At 38.8% G+C, this 17,784-nt stretch overlaps 1 protein-coding gene across 3 annotated transcripts in view; it reads left to right on the forward strand.

Moving 5' to 3' along the window:
- HHLA2 (HHLA2 member of B7 family) overlaps positions 1–17,784 on the forward strand; it is a 149,819-nt gene that overhangs the window by 25,730 nt on the left and 106,305 nt on the right. For all 3 annotated transcript variants that reach the window (XR_011249033.1, XR_011249031.1, XM_069552574.1), the window contains 2 exons: positions 10,867–10,946; positions 11,967–12,021. The gene's annotated coding sequence lies outside the window, so the exon portion shown is untranslated. The remainder of the gene's footprint in view (positions 1–10,866; positions 10,947–11,966; positions 12,022–17,784) is intronic.

Genomic DNA, 17,784 nt, shown 5'->3' on the forward strand with positions numbered 1-17,784 from the left:
ACAATGTCACAAACTTCATTCCATAGTTCATCAGGCACTCTATCAGATCTAGTCCCTTAAATCTACTTCTCACTTCTACTGTATCATCGTTAGGGATTTGATTTTGGTCTTACTTGAATGGTCTAGTGGTTTTCCCTACTTTCTTCAATTTAAGTCTGAATTTGGCAATAAGGAGTTCATGATCTGAGCCACAGTCAGCTCCTGGTCTTGTTTTTGGTCATTGGTCATTTACCCATTTCCAAAAGGTCCAGGAAGTATAATCCTGTTTTTACGAGAAATAATCAAGATGGAAATAGCAAAAATCTCTATTATCTGTCTTTCTGGCCATCAGATATGCAGGTCACCACTTTCTTTCTTGCAGCCAGAAACACATTCCATCTTTCTTGAGAGATACCGTGCAAAGTTTACTTTTAATCAGTGCATCAAACTCAAAGCCCAGAATCTCTAAGTAATAAATAGAATTCTTCTCATCAGGTCCAGTTATGGCCCTTCATTATCTGGAAACCTATGAACTAAGAGGAAAATTTATTAATTTCTCACACAGTCATACTTTGATGGAAAAAAGAAAGGATAACTGAAACAAATAATCCTGTTCAGGTTGGGAAAGAATGGGAAATTTGAAAGTCAATGGCAGTTTAAAGATCTCCCTAGGAATGTGTTGTTTCGATTCTTTATCAGTGGATTGAGGATATTTCTAATTAGAGCTCAATTTTGCTTTGTGGAAAGGACTTCCAAGTTCATTTTTGCAAGGTCCTTGGCTTAGGCCCTGGGAAGTTTCTCCATTATATTCAGCGGCTACATTTGAGGAGAGCATTAGAGAATATATCTTCCTTAGAGATGAAGAAGCTTTCTCAGCTTGTGCTTTAGGGCCAAGAATCATTTTAAGTTTCAAATAATCATTGAATTTTGGTCTAGTCTTATGGTTCTTTGGACTAAACTACACATTTAATTGAATTCTCATCTGTTTGATTCCATTCAGCAGCATGTGCCAATAGATGTCCAGAATAATTTTCAGTGCTAGGCTAAGTTCAATTAAGTGCACAGCTTGAACCTATGAGGGTTTGGTGGGAGAATCATAGCCTTGTCTGTTTTCACTGAATCATTTTGTCCTCTTAAAAATGTTGTAGTGGATGCCACAACCTTAAATAGATCTATGGTTTCTGATCATTATAAACATTTCAGAAGTTTTCAGTTTCAGCCAAGCTTTTGATTTAGTTCTTGCTATAAGGCTAAATTTTAATAAACTTTTCTTTTGGATCAGGTGTCTTCTTATTTTTATCTTTTATCAGTTGGGGAAGAAGCATTGCCTTTCTCAACCCTGCAAGTCCTAGACTTTCTGGATCTGCTCTGTTCCCTTTCATTCATTCTTATAAATCAGCTAGCTCTTTTCCCAAGTTAAATAATTTCATCTATTTATTGTTGGCAGATATAACCTATGGTAATTAAAATTCTCTCTTCTAACCTCTTCCCTCTGAGATGCAAGTTTATCAAGCATGTACATTACATACCTTCCAAGCATCACAGGTGACAACCTAACCAAATGTTTCACTGCTGTGTAATATGGACTGTTACTCTTTCAGCCACCAAAGTTAATTTTCCTTCTATCTAGCTCCTAGTCCAATGCCAAATAATTTGAGATTTTTGTTAGGTGATATTTCTTTTTCTAAATACTTTCTTATGTAATGATCTGGACATTCTTCTAAGATGAATGACTGATGTAACAGGTAACTTTGAGGTTCTGCTGCTTAATGGACTGTCTCCCTCTGGATACTGAATTAGAAGGCGGGAACATTAATTGGTTCATTTTCTCCTTAGGTTCATATTTCTAGGTCAGTTACCAAACATAACATACAGTTCAGCCACTCAATTGTGTCTGACTCTTTGCTGCCTCATGGACTACAGGACACCAGGCTTCCCTGTCCATTAGCAACTTCCGGAACTTGCTCAAACTCACGTTCATCGAGTCGGTGATGCCATCCAACCATCTCATCCTCTGTCGTCCCCTTCTTCTCCTGCCTTCAGTCTTTCCCAGCATCAGGGTCTTCTCTAGTGAATCAGTTCTTATCATCAGGTGGCCAAAGTATTGGAGTTTCAGTTTCAGCATCAACTTTCCAATGAATATTCAGGACTGATTTCCTTTAGGATGGACTGGTTGGATCCCCTTGCAGTCCAAGGGCCTCTCAAGAATCTTCTCCAATGTCACAGTTCTAAGCATCAATACTTGGGCACTCAGCCTTTTATGGTCCAACTCTCACATCTATACATGACTACTGGAAAAATCACAGCTTTGACTAGATGGACCTTTGTTGGCAAAGTAACGTTTCTGCTTTTTAATAAGCTGTCTAGGTTGGTCATAGCTTTTCTTACAAGGAGCAAGCGTCTTTTAATTTCATGGCTGCAGTCACCATCTGCAGTGATTTTGGAGGCCCCCCCCCCAAAATAAAGTCACTCACTATTCCCATTGTTTTCCCATCTATTTGTGATGAAGTGATGGGACCAAATGCCATCATCTTAGTTTTTTGAATGTTGAGTTTTAAGCCAACTTTTTCACTCTCCTCTTTCACTTTCATCAAGAGGCTCTTTAGTTCCTCTTCACTTTCTGCCATAGGGGTGGTATCATCTGCATATCTGAGGTTGTTGATATTTCTCCCAGCAATCTTGATTCCAGCTTGTGCTTCATCCAGCCTGGCATTTTGCATGATATACTCTGCATATAAGTTCAATATAATGTTCAAGTAACAGTAAGTATAAATATCTAAGTCATCAATATCTAATATTAAGATATTGAATATCTGTTTCCCCCTGTTACAAATTGTTACAGATGAGGATATTTCTCATATGATTTGCCTTCTTGCCTGATCCTTTTACACAGGTAGAAAGAATAAATGGGTAACTTGGTTTTACCTGTCCTTTTCTGATATGCTTGCGTAGTCAGAATTTTTCAAGGTATTGTGTTGAGGCTACGCAGGCTCCAGCTTTGTGTCTTTGTTCTTTCAAGGGATGCTTGAATAATTTTAAACACTAATGTTTTGAAGTACTGATTTGGGGGAGGTAGAAAAATGAATGATGCGCCTCTACTCTGGGGGTGGGGGTGGGCAACAGACTCTTCCATAAGCCTTAGGGAGCTGATACCAACTTCATGTTTAAAATTTGTTGGGCATTAAGTCTCAGACCCATCCTGACTGCCAGGGCATGAGAGATGGATGAAGAGGATAAAGAAGTCTGGATAGGCTAGAGAGGGCCAAGGGGGCAACAGAAGATGAGATGGCTGGATGCCATCACCAACTTAATGGACATGAATTTAAGCAAACTCTGGGAGACAGTGGAAGACAGAGGATCCTGCTGTGCTGTAGTCCATAGAGTCACAAAGAGTCAGACACAGCGACTGAACAAAAACAACAAGTGCTTTGTATGTTTTGGCCTAAGGAGTTACAGCTATCATGCCTGCCTTTGGGGCTAGGAAAAGGTATCTTATGATCTTTAGAAAATCTAGTACATATGCCTTTGGTCTTTATATCTCTCCTTTTGAAAGTCTTACTGAGGTTTTTGCACCTGGTAGGCATGTGCCAGGGCAGAGTTGTATAGAGTTTATGAGTCAGGCTGCTACATAGTGGTATAAAGTGGGTCAGTAGTCATGGAATCTCCAGGGCCAAGATGGAAAGGAACTCCAAGGCCAGTCTATGGCTGTCATCTATGGTTGTCAAGAGAGTGCGTTTACATCAACTTCTTGATGGTTTCACTGTCTTTAATATGAAGCCAGCCCAAGTCCCCTTGCCTAGTTCTATCCTGCCTTTGTAGTACCTTAAATATTGGACATAAGGAAACTTGACGCCCTTTTCTGTGGCGTCTATAGTAGGTGCTAATGGAAACAGTTCTGTCCTGGTTGGTCCCCAAGTCTATTCAGTTTTGTTTGCCCAGTTCTTGGTCATTGTAAAGTCAGGCCAGTAATGGTTCTGGATATCTCATTCAGATGATATGGGGCAAAAATATCGACTTCACTCAGTTGCCTGCTTCCTCTGAGGATCTTGAATCAGCAGTTGACTTGCAGTTGAATGTCATTTTAAGGTCTCTAGTAGTTGTAACTTTCTAGACATGTTAAGAATACTTCCGCTTTTACAGAGAGTTTGGATTAATAAGGACAATGAAGTTTCTGAATTAAGGACAAAGCCTTTCATAAACCATGAATAATTGCTCCCCACCAAAATGTCTTTCCCTATCAGTGGATGGGGATAAATGTTAGGCTGACCTAGGTAGAAGTTATGAAAACTTAGTCTCTCTTTTTAAATTATGCTCACTGCAATTGCTGTGTCTTTGACCATCCAGAAAATAAATATTCTATTACTACTACTACATATTCACCTATGGGGTAAACTGTTTTATAAAATTTGTTTGGAGATGTTCAACCAATCCTGTCATTTGTAGTTTCAGTCTGTATTACCTTTGTCATTTTTTTAGCATTATGTTAATTACAGATTGGAGCATAAACTGGGCATATCCTCTCTTCTAGAAAAGGTTTCCCATTAATATTTAATATCAGAAGCAATTTGTCTCAATTATAATTAACCGTATCATGGAGGATTTTAGCAAGGTTCTTTGCAAGTTATCTGGTGACACCAGACATCTTTCCTCGATTTCACAGATTTTTCATGACTTTTAAAATGTGATGACTTCTGTTTTTGCCCAGATTTTGAGGTCTAACTTTATGCTTCTATTGTGGACTCCTTGAACTTCTGCATAAGTTTTTTCCTTTCTGTTCTGTGAGAGAGTGCATTTGTACTAGGACTTATGTTAACACCACCTATTAAGAATGGTGATATACTATGGCTGTCTTTTTAATTACAGGCTTCTATCTTGATGATAGCAACTTTCTCAGGTAGAAAATCTTAGGGTTTCCATAGCATTTCAAAGTCCTGAACTATTTGGAATGAACTATTCCAAAATCGTATCAGTAATGTGTATGTATCATATTTATTGGCAATTTAACATGCCCTTTGTATGACTACGAGTTCAACTATTTGAGCTGATTTGGCTTCTTTTAAGGGACTGGGTTCTATGAGAGGGTCTAGAGTAATTGCTTATCCAACAATACCATTCTGGTATTATTACCTTTCACTTTTAAGATAAAACATCAATAACTAAAAAGTCTGAATCTGATATGGACATGTCCAAAAGATCTGTTCTATGATGGATGCTTTTCAAAGTATAGAAGAAGAACCATGTGGTTGTCTTTCATTAGGTAAGGTTAATCATGTTGCTTGGACTAAGGATGCTAAGTCAGTAGATAGGAAAATGAAGGGAATAAAATAACAATATTTCATAATTGTTTTAGCATCAATAGAAAGTGCTAGATGTTTTCTGTTAGCAGTGGAGGCTGTGCTGCATGTAGCAGGATCAGATTGATAGTTGACTGTTAGTTCAGAACCTCTGGGAAAGCAAATGTCAAGAAGTACAGGATCTTCAGGTGTAGTCAACTACAGTGTTTAGACTGTGATCTAGGCCTGATACTTGTAAAAGAAGGAGAATTGAGAACAAAGCACTTCAAACTAGGTAAGTCTCAGAGGAAGTCATTTGGTCAACCTAACAGGGAGCTCTGGAGCAAAGAATGTTCTTTAAGGAATGCCCTTTAAGGAAAAATGGCCAGGATCTTATACCAGAGTGCCTGAGCACAGCCTGCCTGAGGAGATTTCAGTGCTGTGGTAGATTTCAAAAGCACAGTCCCTGGAAGTTGTCAGCCAACTCTACTCCTTGTGGCAGGTTTTCTCTTTACAGCAGGTGCTAATGGAACTTTGGGCTTCCCTGATGGCTCAGATGGTAAAGAAAAATCTGCCCTCAACACAGGAGACCTGGGTTCTATCCCTGAGTCAGGAAGATCCCTTGGAGAAGGGAATGGTAACCCACTCCAGTATTTTTGCCTGGAGAATTCCATTGACACAGGAGCCTATTGGGCTACAGTCCATGAGATCGCAAAGAATTGGGCTTGACTATGTGAGTTTCACTTTCAATGTAACTATACAATGCTGTCATAGTCCACACTTGTTCAGGAGACGGCTTCTCCAGGGTTCCCATGGGTTTCTCTGCCTGAGTGGGGACTTGGAATAACCATAGCTTTACCATTGCATTTGATGTTGTGGCTGTAACTGGTAAGGTGAATCCTAGCTGATGGTCCAGATCTCTTAGACTGTGTTTAGACAGAGGGCCTTATTAAGTGAGGACATTGTTAGCTGTCCTTTAGGCAAAATTATAGAGAAATTTTGTCTGTTTCACATGAATGCAAGTGTTCTGATTCTCATTCCTGGTTGGATCAGAAAAAAAAAGTGTTGTGTCTCTGGTTGTGTGCCATGTACCTGAGGCCTTATTAATCTGCTCCAGCAATGAAACCACATTTAGCACAATGGCTGTGACAGGGGCTACTAGTTGGTGAGCTTGCAGTGGTCTATAGACACTCTTTAGGATTCACTCAATTTCTCTAGGATCAGAGTGGCAAATTAAATAGAAATAGAATAGGGACCACCACCCTTGTATTCTTTTTGGAATATGATATTGTTGTATATTTACTATTATATGTAGTGTAAAACTATTTCAGAGACGTCCCCCCTCTTGTAGCTCCTACCACTAGGACAAGGACCTGATGTAGGGGTTATGCTAACTGACAAATATGTCAATCCTAATTATCTGTTTGAGGACTAAGAAACCCATGATGTGTGATTCTGCAGACCAAGCAGATGTACCATAAGTCAGTGTAATCCATTTCTTATGTGGAATTTGCATGTCCCCCTCTAACAGAGGAACTTTGTCTGTGTTCTCTCATTATCAGTGTTCATAAAAATCTTACGCCCCAAAGTCTTGGGATATCTGGGTATTCTCCTTTCCCCTATGTTCAAGTAAATGGCCATAATTTTCTTTGGAAAATAACTAGTGGAATCTTTACAGTACATATCTACTATGGTTTTGAAAAGTCCTTCATCCTGAGGACTCAACTACCTTTTCAGTCAGTAAGTTCCAGGAAAACCTGATTGAGTTTGGGAACTACACAGAAGAATGTGACTTTTAAAAGAGATGACTGCATTCAGCTTTCTGCTTTTCCATTCTTACCTTATTTTGTTTGTATGTAGTAACACATCCTTACTAACTGCTGGTCTGTTTTGTCTCTGGACACTGCAGTCCCCTGTGGGATAAGCCCCTTAGCTGCCCTTCTAAATTTGCTGGTTGTTAAGGGTCCCTGGTTTATGGTATTTAAGCACCACCACCTCTCTCCTATTTTTGCCCATGAACCCCATTGCTATGAATGAGCCAAACCCTAATCCCGCCTTTCCTACTCTTAGCCCTGACCTGATGAGGTTTTTTTTGTTGTTTGTTTATTTTTGCTGGTAATGCCTGTGAAATATAAAGAGGAAAGTAAGCAGGAAAAGGGAAAGCCTTCTGACTATGATGCAAATCTGACGTTTATGAAATAGGTCAGGCATGAAGGCTAGATTGGACAGGAAAAGTGTGAAGCTAAGGTGTCTTGAGTTTGACAGAGAGCTCCAGGGCAAAGACAGCATCACAGAATGCTGGCATTGGCCAGAAGCAATCACATTCCAGTACTGCTGTTTTTCTGTCATTGGCTGGGAGCTGTCTGGGGAGGATTGTCTTTGGCCCAAACACAGCAGTAGATCCTGAAGATGCTACAGCTAGAGACTGTCAGTGGCTTGTATTCCTTGTTATAGGTTCTCCCTTAAAGGGAGATCTGAGCAATGTGCTTTTGTACTTTTATGCTGCCAAATTAGATGTGGGCTAGAGGCTACACATTGCTTTTTACATTTCAGATCTTTTGTCTGTGATCATTTCCCTTCTTTTCGAATCACATTCATTAGAATTTACTTAGTGAATTTATTCTGGTTGTAAAAAACCAGAATAATTTAATATCTTTTTCTTCAGAATGTCTTTAGGCATGCAATGATGTTATCTTGCATATATTATTTCTCCATCTTCTACTTTCCATGATAGTCTTTCAAGAGTGCAACCATTGTTCTGTTGCCTGTATTTTATAGGCTGTCTTTCAACTTCTCTCTGACTAACTTCATAATCTACCTTTCTTTAATATTTATGATGTGTCAGTGTATGGTTTTATTTTTTTCTGCTTCAGACTTTTAGGAAATCTTGACATTTTAATACTTATAAAAATTATCAGCCATTATCCATCTAAAGCAGAGACATTACTTTGCCGACTAAGGTCCGTCTAGTCAAGGCTATGGTTTTTCCTGTGGTCATGTTAGGATGTGAGAGTTGGACTGTGAAGAAAGCTGAGCGCCAAAGAATTTATGCTTTTAAACTGTGGTGTTGGAGAAGACTCTTGAGAGTCCCCTGGACTGCAAGGAGATCCAACCAGTCCATTCTGAAGGAGATCAACCCTGGGATTTCTTTGGAAGGAATGATGCTAAAGCTGAAACTCCAGTACTTTGGCCACCTCATGCGAAGAGTTGACTGATTGGAAAAGACTCTGATGCTGGGAGGGACTGGGGGCAGGAGGAGAAGGGGATGACCGAGGATGGGATGGCTGGATGGCATCACTGACTCGATGGACGTGAGTCTGAGTGGACTCCGGGAGCTGGTGATGGACAGGGAGGCCTGGCGTGCTGCGATTCATGGGGTCGCCAAAAGTCGGACACGACTGAGCGGCTGAGCTGAACTGACTGGTCCGTCTCTCCCTCAGGCTCTCGTGTCCTTCTGGAACTCCAGTCAGACGTTCTGTTCTGTTCTGTTTGTTCTCTTCTCCATGTCTCTTGCTGTCTCCCGTATATTTCTGTATCAGTCCTTCTAAGATGCATTTTGGATTTTTTTTTTCAAATTATACTTCCAGTGTAGACAGAGCAAATAAAATTAGCTTTTTAATTCATACTCTGAACTTTATATTTTATGCACTATATTCCTTTGTACATATTCTATTTGATTGTGTTTTAAATCTCTTAGTTCTTGTTCTTTGAAATCTCTTGTTCCTAGCTCATTCTCAAAAGATCTCGTTTCTTTAAATATATTTGCTTTTTGTTCTCATTGATAGTTCTGATATTTGAACTGTTTATGGGTCTATTTCTGACAGTTCTTACTCATAATACGTTTTCATTATTACTTTGTGATTTGTCTTTTGGTATGTGTAAGGAGGTGCTCAGTTTTCTTGGAGTTTTATCTGTGGGAACTCTTAAGAGTTCTGGGTGATCGTTAAGTTCCTATAGAGGATTGATATTTTCTTATCTTAGTATCCTGGAGGTACAACTAATCCAGTACAACTGCAAATTAGTTCTGTGCTTCGGGTTTCCTTGGACTACACAGGTAGCTTGAGTGTTGACAGTGAACTTGACAGCTAGTTGACGTTTATATGTTCTCTGGAAGACATTTGTTTTCTTTTCCCTTCACCTAGCACCATGTTTGAAAGGCATGTTTTCTTGATGTCATCTTTTGGGGCAATGTTCTTTTTTTACCTTATTTTCTGAAGGAGTCAAAATTTTATGCAGGATATTCTGTTAGAGTATTAGTATATTTTGTTAGAATACTAGGGCTTCCCTTGTGGCTCAGAAGGTAAAGAATCTGCCCACAGTGCAGGAGACCCAGGTTTGATCCCTAGATCAGGAAGATCCCCTAGAGAAAGGAATGGCTACCCACTCCAGTATTCTTGCCTGGAGAATCCCATGGACAGAGGAGCCTGGTGGACTGCAGTCCATGGGATCTCAAACAGTTGGACATGACTGACTGACTAACACTTGTTCTATTAGATTCCCTAACTAGATGGGACATAGGACTTAGTTCTTCCTCATTTTAGCTCACAAAAAATCTCCTTGAGACTGTCTAGGGTTCCTCAGAAACTGACAGGTCAAGAAATGGATTTGGTGCCTATTTATCCAACATTCCTGGTTTTAAGTAATTTGAGGGAATTTTTTTCTTATGTTCCTTAATTTTGTCTATTGACATTTTATAGAAGATTTTTAAAATATTTACATAAATACTTAGGTTGTGAATGGTTGTTTAGGATATTTAATCTACCGTACTTCTCAAACTGTAAATACTGATAGCTCTTTATTATACACTTTCTTTAATTCCAACTTCCCCCCAAATATTTCTTATTCAAATTGCATATTTTGGTAATTAGATCCTTTAAATAAAATCAACATTCAATAAAAATCTAACTTACCCAAAAGTACTCCTGGGAGGAAATCTCCCAGTGGAGGAGAAGGAAAAAAGTTAACTAGTTCAGGGAAAATAACCTGTTTGTCCTCAAATATTTCCTTGATTAAAGCCAGCTTGCTGCTTTCCTTTGTTATCTAACACAAACTGCTGTTAACAAAACTTACTGCTTTCTGGTTTACCTGTTGTACTTCTAGAACCTTCGTGTTTCTATTGATCTTCTGTCATCTTCTCCTTTCTATCCCCACAGGCTATTTTGAATGCTCTTATTGTAAGGCAGCATTCAATCCATTGAAAAGTAGAAATATGTATTTCTGAGGTACCCAGTTACATTATTTTTCCTGTGTAAGATTCTGAAAGACTAAAAATTTTCCACTGAACCCTGAAAAACCTTAGCCTCAATTTCCTCTCCAATTCTTACTAAACCAAATCATCCTATCAACGGCTGCTAAACCAATCTTGATGTCCTTGCATTTTCTTCTGTGATTATTAATAACACAACCTCAGTTTTCTCATACCCTTCAAGAACTTTCATAATGAAATTGACCTTCCTTAATATAGCCTATAAAAATCTTTTAAGTGTCTTCTCCCCCTAGAACACTAACTTGAGCACTCATCATAAGTTTTAAAGATAAATGCTTGAGTTAACTCCTTTTGTTTTTCTTCTCCTTTCACACTCCTTTCGTTCAATAAGTGCTTATTACTTTCCAGGTAATGAGGACCCTAGTTGCTAGGATGACAGGGTGAAGAAATATGATACTTGTCTTCAAGCCTCTTAAAGAAGTATGTAGGTAAGTAAACAGTTTCCTTGTCATTTGAAACATTCTTCACATCCACTGGTAACTGAAGAAATACAATCCAAGTTTGGGTAAACTTGACATCTACAGATGAATAGGAGAGAAAATATGAGGACATATCTGACTCATCTGGAGATGATAAATCTGTTTCTGGGGATGGGATTTCCTTGTGTAACATGCAGAGACAAAATCCATTCCCCAGAAATATACACACATCTGATCTTCAAATAAAATAGGCTCCTTCTAAGAAATTTTTTCCCTTCAACTCTCCTTCAAAGTAGGTTGGAGATTCTGAATTTACATCTTTCAGAAAAATCTTTTAAAATGAGCATGTAAAAAGTTAGATGGGTTCATTTATTGTTTTTAAGGAAGTGTAAATGTTTTAAACAGACCACTGGAGTGGCAACCAAATTGATGTACCTGAGGTTTCTCAAAACACATTAGATCATCTTCACCTTCAGATGACTTTAACTTGTTAGAACCTGGAAGCTGAACCAATTAACCTCAGGGTTATTGTCTCCAGCTCTAAATAACTATTTAATAACTGAAAGGAACTCTCATTGCATAGCCCATTGTTTTAGAGTTGTAAAATTATTTTAAAAGTGCTCTTCACCCAATAATGTGCTTTTGGAATGTTATAGTTAAATTTGATTATGCATAGCTCTCATCCAAGAATTTAGTTCGGGAGAAATAGTACTCTGTATCTGTACATTACACTATCTATGTCCCTGTATTGCTGTTCTACAGTGAAGGAAATCCTGGTTTGTGACTGCTGGGAGGGAGGCCTGAATCCTCCCTTGTGGTGTCTGTATGTAACTCCCTTACACAATAGTCTTTGACTCTGCTGGAACTGTCTCCTCTTCCGTTTTGCTGTCTTTACTATAATTTTACTTCCCCCTGTTGTGGAACAGTGGTGGAACTGGGGGGTGGGGGGAAAGTCAGGGAAAGACCAGTGATAATGGGAGGATTTTATTGCATTATTCTGGCAGTGTGCCTTTTTTTTTTTTTTTTAAGGTGTGGATATCATTCAGACGAGAAGGTTGGCAAGTGGAGCCACTGATCCTATGAGGTAAATACCTGGTGTCATCCCCATGCTATTACTAGGGAAATGGCCCTGTTGTGAGAGAATTGCCTCCAAGGCACTCCTAAAATTCGCAATGATACAGGAGGGACTTTCATTTGAGTAGATGCTTGAGTGTCTGCTATAGACAAGGGGCTTTGTTAAGGAAATCACATCCCTATATGAAATAGCCAACTCCAAGGGGGAAAGGCAGGAATAGTCTTATTGGTATGGAGTGGATGTAAAGTTCTGGCAGATACTGATCCCTGGAACTAGAAGATTCAGAGGAAGTCTTGTAAAATGCACCGGAAAGATCAGAAGCCTGGTGGCATAGTTTCATTTCAAAGAGAACGATTCAGTAGTGCACTGTCTACAGTGAGTCAAGCACCTTATATATTGTCTTGTTTCGTCTTCTGCACCACTCTATGAGGTGGATGTTTCCCAGATCTCACAGAAGCTAAAGTGACAGGGAAGGGCTTCCCTATCACTGCTTCCAGGCCAACTAAGTGGAAGCACCTGTCTTTTTTTATTCCACTAAATACAGTAAAAACCCTGAACACTGTGTGTAGAAGAATATAAGGCTCTTAAAGGTAGAAAGAGAAAGGACAACAGACTAGGACATCCAGGACCCAAGGAGATACAGTGTAGAGAATTCCTTGGGTTTTCTCTTAGCCTTCCTCCTGACCCAGGGATCAAACCCAGGTCTCCCACGTGACAGGGAGATTCTTCGCTGCCTGAGCCACCAGGGAAGCCCTTGAATCCTAGACTTTGGCAACTGGAATCACCCACAGGCATAGATGAAAGGGCCGAAACAAAAGTCTGTTCTCTCTACTAAACAAACCAGAAAGGGAAATCCTAGCAAGACAGAAAACTTAGACAATAGCCTCTCAATTTATACCAAACATCACAGAAAAATGGTGGTGGGAGAACTGAGGCTTGTATTTTCTAGAGGCTGTAAGAAAGTGCCACGCCCCCCTACAGGGGTGGTGGGAGAGAAGGCTGAATAGGAAACTGGGACTTTTGTCCCTCCTAGGCAGTAAGGAAAACTTTGCCTGCCCCCGAGTGCCAGCAGAGACTGTGTGGGACCCTGGAGTTCCACCTCACTCTGTAGTAGGGTTAGGTAGTTAGAATAGGAAAAAGGAATCCAAAATAGTGTTGGCTAAAAGACAAAGGAAAAAGCCCTCCAAAATGAACAAAGGGAGGTCTGAGGACTGGAGTGAGAACCTCAGGTGAAACAAACAGTCCTCCTGGCTAGCCCAGTTTACATAGGGCAGGCTCAGGGGGAAGAGAAAAAAAATATATAAAAAGAGGAGCCAAAATTAAGTCCCTCTCTTTTTTTGGATCAACCTGCCCTCACGCCTTGAGGATGTATTTTCCTTTGCTTGTCAAATAAAACTGAGCTGTAAACAAGCTGCAACACTGGTCCACCACTTCAAATTTTTCCACGGTGAGACAGAACCGAGGAAATTACACACTCCCTGAAATGACATCCCTACCTTTCCCCACTGAATCTGTATCAGAAAAAATCAATTAAAATACAATGTAAGAGTACGATCTAAAGTCTCAAACTAAAAACTGTTGCTCTGCAAAAGTCTCTGTTAGAAGGATGAAAAGACAACCTACAGACAGAAAATATTTGTAAACCATGTGTCTGACAAAGGACTAGTATTTAGAATATATAAAATGTGCTTAAAACTCAACAATAAATAGGCAAATCAGTAGAAAATGAGGAAAAACATAAACAGACATGTCACTGGAGTATATAAGTTAGCATGTGAAAAGATATTAACATTGTTAGGTATCAGGGAAATGCAAAATAAACTCACAATGCAGTACTGCCTACCTGTCAGAATAGCTAAATGGTGACAGCACCACATGCTGATTAAAAAATAGTGACACCAAATGCTGGTGAAGATTCAGAGAAATTGGATCACTCACATTGCTAGTGAATTACTCATACTGCTGGAGGGAATATAAATGGTACAGCTATTCTGGGAAATAAGCAGTTTCTTAAAAAAAATATAGATACTTATGTTCATAGATACTTATGGCAGATTTACTGATAACAGCCAAATACTGAAGTCAGCCCTCATGTCCTTCAACTAGTGAGTGGTTAAACTATAGTACCCACACTATAGAATACTACTCAGTCTTAAAAAAGGAATGCATTAGTGACACATGCAACATGAGTCACCAGAGAATTCTGCTGAGTTTAAAAAGACAGTCCCTAAAAGTAATATACTATCTGTACCATTTATAAGACATCCTCAAAATGACACAATTATAGAGATGGAGAAAAGATGAATAAATTCCAGGTGTTAAGGGGTTAAGTAGGGTGAGAGGAGGGAGGTAAATGCGCCTAAAAAGGTCAATATGAGCTAATCTTGTGGTGATGGACATGTTCTGTATCTTCACTGTATGAATATCAATACCCTAATTGTTACAGACTGAATTTTACACCTCCCCCACCAGAATTCATAATTGAAATCCTAACTACGAGGATCTCAGAATGTAATCATATTTGGAGATTCAGTCTTTAAAGAGGTTCCTACATTGAAATGAGGTCATTAGAAAGGGTCCTAATCCAATATGAGTCATTTGCTTTTAAGAAGAAATCCAGACAAAGACACATGCAGAGGGGAGACATAAAGACCCGGGGGGAGGCAGCCATGGACACGCCAAGAGAAACCAACAACCTTGACAACAAACACCTTGAGGTGTTCAGTGCACCTGAACTTTAGCTTCTGAGGTCAAGGGACCGCAGAAGGAACCAGCCTTGCTGACAACTTGTTCTCAGACTTCAAGCCTTCAGAACAGTGACAAAAGAGCTTTCAGTTGTTTAAACCGCCTAAACTGTGGGACTTTGTTATGGCAGTCCAAGGAAACTAACACATTCATTCTAATATTATACTAGTTTTGCAGGGAAACTGGGTAAAGGGTACCTAGGATCTCTTTGTATTATTTCTTAACAACTGTACATTAATCTGTAATTATCTCAAAAAGTGAAAAAACAACACCAAAAGTGGTTCTGTGGTTCAAACATAGGTCTGTTGCTAAAGCTTAGACTAAAAATCTGACCCAACCTTTGGACACAGTCCTGTGTCAGAGGGCCATCAATTCTGACACTGAGTCAAAAATCTAAACTGTGAATTCAGACTTAGGTGATTGACATGGGTGCTGACCTAGAGGCTTAGTGGTGACAGGTCAGAGGTAGCATTTTGCACTGGGGTTTTCTGATTTTCTTAATTGTGGATCAGTACTTAACTGACTGCTTTCTTATAGAAAAGACTTATTTCATAGACCCATACCTTAGAGTTGGGAGTGACTTCAAGTTCTGTTGCTTTCATATGGAAGTGAAACTACCTCACCATGTCTTAAAGGTAATTGATACCACACAGTGTTCTGTGACTTTCTGTAAGTCATGTTGTGTAGTTTTGAGTGCAGCTATTTCATAGTGATTAAGAATATCTCTGGTGGCTCAGTTAATAAAGAGTCCACCTGCAATGCGGGAGACCTGGGTTCAATCCCCGTGTTGGGAATACCCCCTGGAAAAGGGACTGGCTGCCCACTCCACTATACTTGCTTGGATAATCCCATGGACAGAGGAGCCCGGCAGGCTACATCCCATGAAGTTGCAAAGAGTCGGACATGACTGAGCGACCTTCACTGCACTTCACTTCAGGAATATATTGCTTCTATAGGTATTTTTAGTACCACATAGACCTGAAATGCATGTCAATTACATTGGGTCCTCAAATGAAAAATAGTATTTTGAACTAAAGAAATAGTAGTCTGTTGCCATGCTTAAATGATAAAACTCTAAAAGACAAACTCTTCTGTTAAACTTGGGATACTTCTGTCTGTTTCTTATGTGGTAAGGGATTTTTGTAAGGACTTTCAGAGATAATTTTGACTTTGCAAGTGTTTTGCTTTATACGCTGACTTTGGAAATTAACCTCCTCATAAAATCCAATCCCACTTTGCTATTTTGACACTTCTTTTGTCTGAAAGTATTCATTAACATTTCACGTAATTGCCCCGTTTCCAGAGCAAGTATATAATTTCCTACAGAGTGACGACTTCATAATGCATATCCAATAAAGTCCGTCCTGTCTCGCAGTATTTGATGCCTTAGTCTTACCATGAGCTCCAGAGAGATTTTTCTGCTGTGGAACCTGTTGAAACTTGTTGACCATTTGCACCATTACAAGGTGACCACTGGTAGTGGCTGTTTGTGATGTCTACTATCCTCAGTCATTGTTGTTCTATGAACATCTGGCTCTTTTCTGTGCACTCCAACTGATGGTGGCCAAGTCAACATAGTATAAGATTTTAAGCAAAATTGATCAGAGCACTTTCATAATTTTGTTTTTACCAAGACAGTCATGTAAATATGAATCTAATTTTGATTATAATATTGGAGAATAGGGAAAGCCATGACAGTGTACCTATGGAAAGCTATGTTCTAGTGGAATACAAAGTGAAAAGATGGGCTTATTGAAACAAAGATATTCTATTTTTTTTTTTTTTTACTAAGGAGTGAATTACTTAGAGCTTCAATAATTTTTTTTAAATTGTGCATCACCAATGCAATGGACATGAACTTGGGCAAACTTCCGGAGGTAGTGAGGGTCAGGAAGGCCTGGCGTGCTTCTATCCATGGGGTTTCAAAGAGTCAGACATGACTGGGCAACTGAACAACAAAAACAATACATTTTTTTTCCTCAGGAATTAAAAGCAGTCATGGAAACAGATTTCACTTTATTATTTTTTCCACTGACATGACCTGTTATTATTTTTATGTTCAAGCAAACTACACTTTTAAATGTTCTTTAAAAATTGTATTATTATTAATTATGTGGATAATTCTGGTGTTCATGGAAGTAACTGATACCTATTTATAGGTATATCTGTTTTAGACTTTGAGAGAAATAGATTCCTCGGCCACTCTATATTGACTCTGTGTGTTCTTTTGGAAAACCCTGGAAAAAATTCAGTTTTTCCACATTGATGAATGTTTCAGCCAGTGTATCTGAGATTCATAAGCTGGGTCTTGATTCCTTTGCTTCGTATTTATAACATAATACACAGCATCTCAACCTTTAGTGACAAGCAATCACAGTAATGTTTACATTCAGGTTGCTTGATTTCTGGTATCTGTCAGATATTATAAAATGATCTTTGTTGGCTTTTAAATCAGAAGCATTGTGGCTAACTGATCTGATAGTCTGCATAAGCTGCATAGAACTGTTCCTTTTGGTACTACTACTTATACTTAGATTTTTCCTTTCCAAATCAAAAATAGTTTCACATTCAGCAATTGGTTTTCTTAATACTGTGCTGATATGTGAAGCTGATAGCAATATGGTACTTTGTCCAAGGGATTTTGTTAATTTTTTAACCAGAAACAGATAAGATGATCATGTTCCATCTTTATAAAATTAATGAAAGTAACCCCCATTAATACATATATGTATAGATAATTACAGTGGATAAGCATTGGTATTATTGCTATTATAAACCTCAAAGCTTTAAGGACATCATTGTGTTTTCTCCATTCTGTAAGACTATAAACCATCAATATATATATAAAATAAGAAGCCATGAGAATTAAGTTTTTACTTTTTTTAGAAAACATAGGATGAAAAGAAAACAGCTAGGAAGGTTTATAGATGTAGAACTCTCTAAACTGATCCTAGAAATGTCACTGGGAAGTTATAGCTACTTCTAGCTATTTTAAGTCATCTGCAAAAGGGCAATTTATGTATTTCT

This window comes from Ovis canadensis, chromosome 1, assembly GCF_042477335.2.
Source record: "Ovis canadensis isolate MfBH-ARS-UI-01 breed Bighorn chromosome 1, ARS-UI_OviCan_v2, whole genome shotgun sequence".
Taxonomy (NCBI): Eukaryota; Metazoa; Chordata; class Mammalia; order Artiodactyla; family Bovidae; genus Ovis; species Ovis canadensis.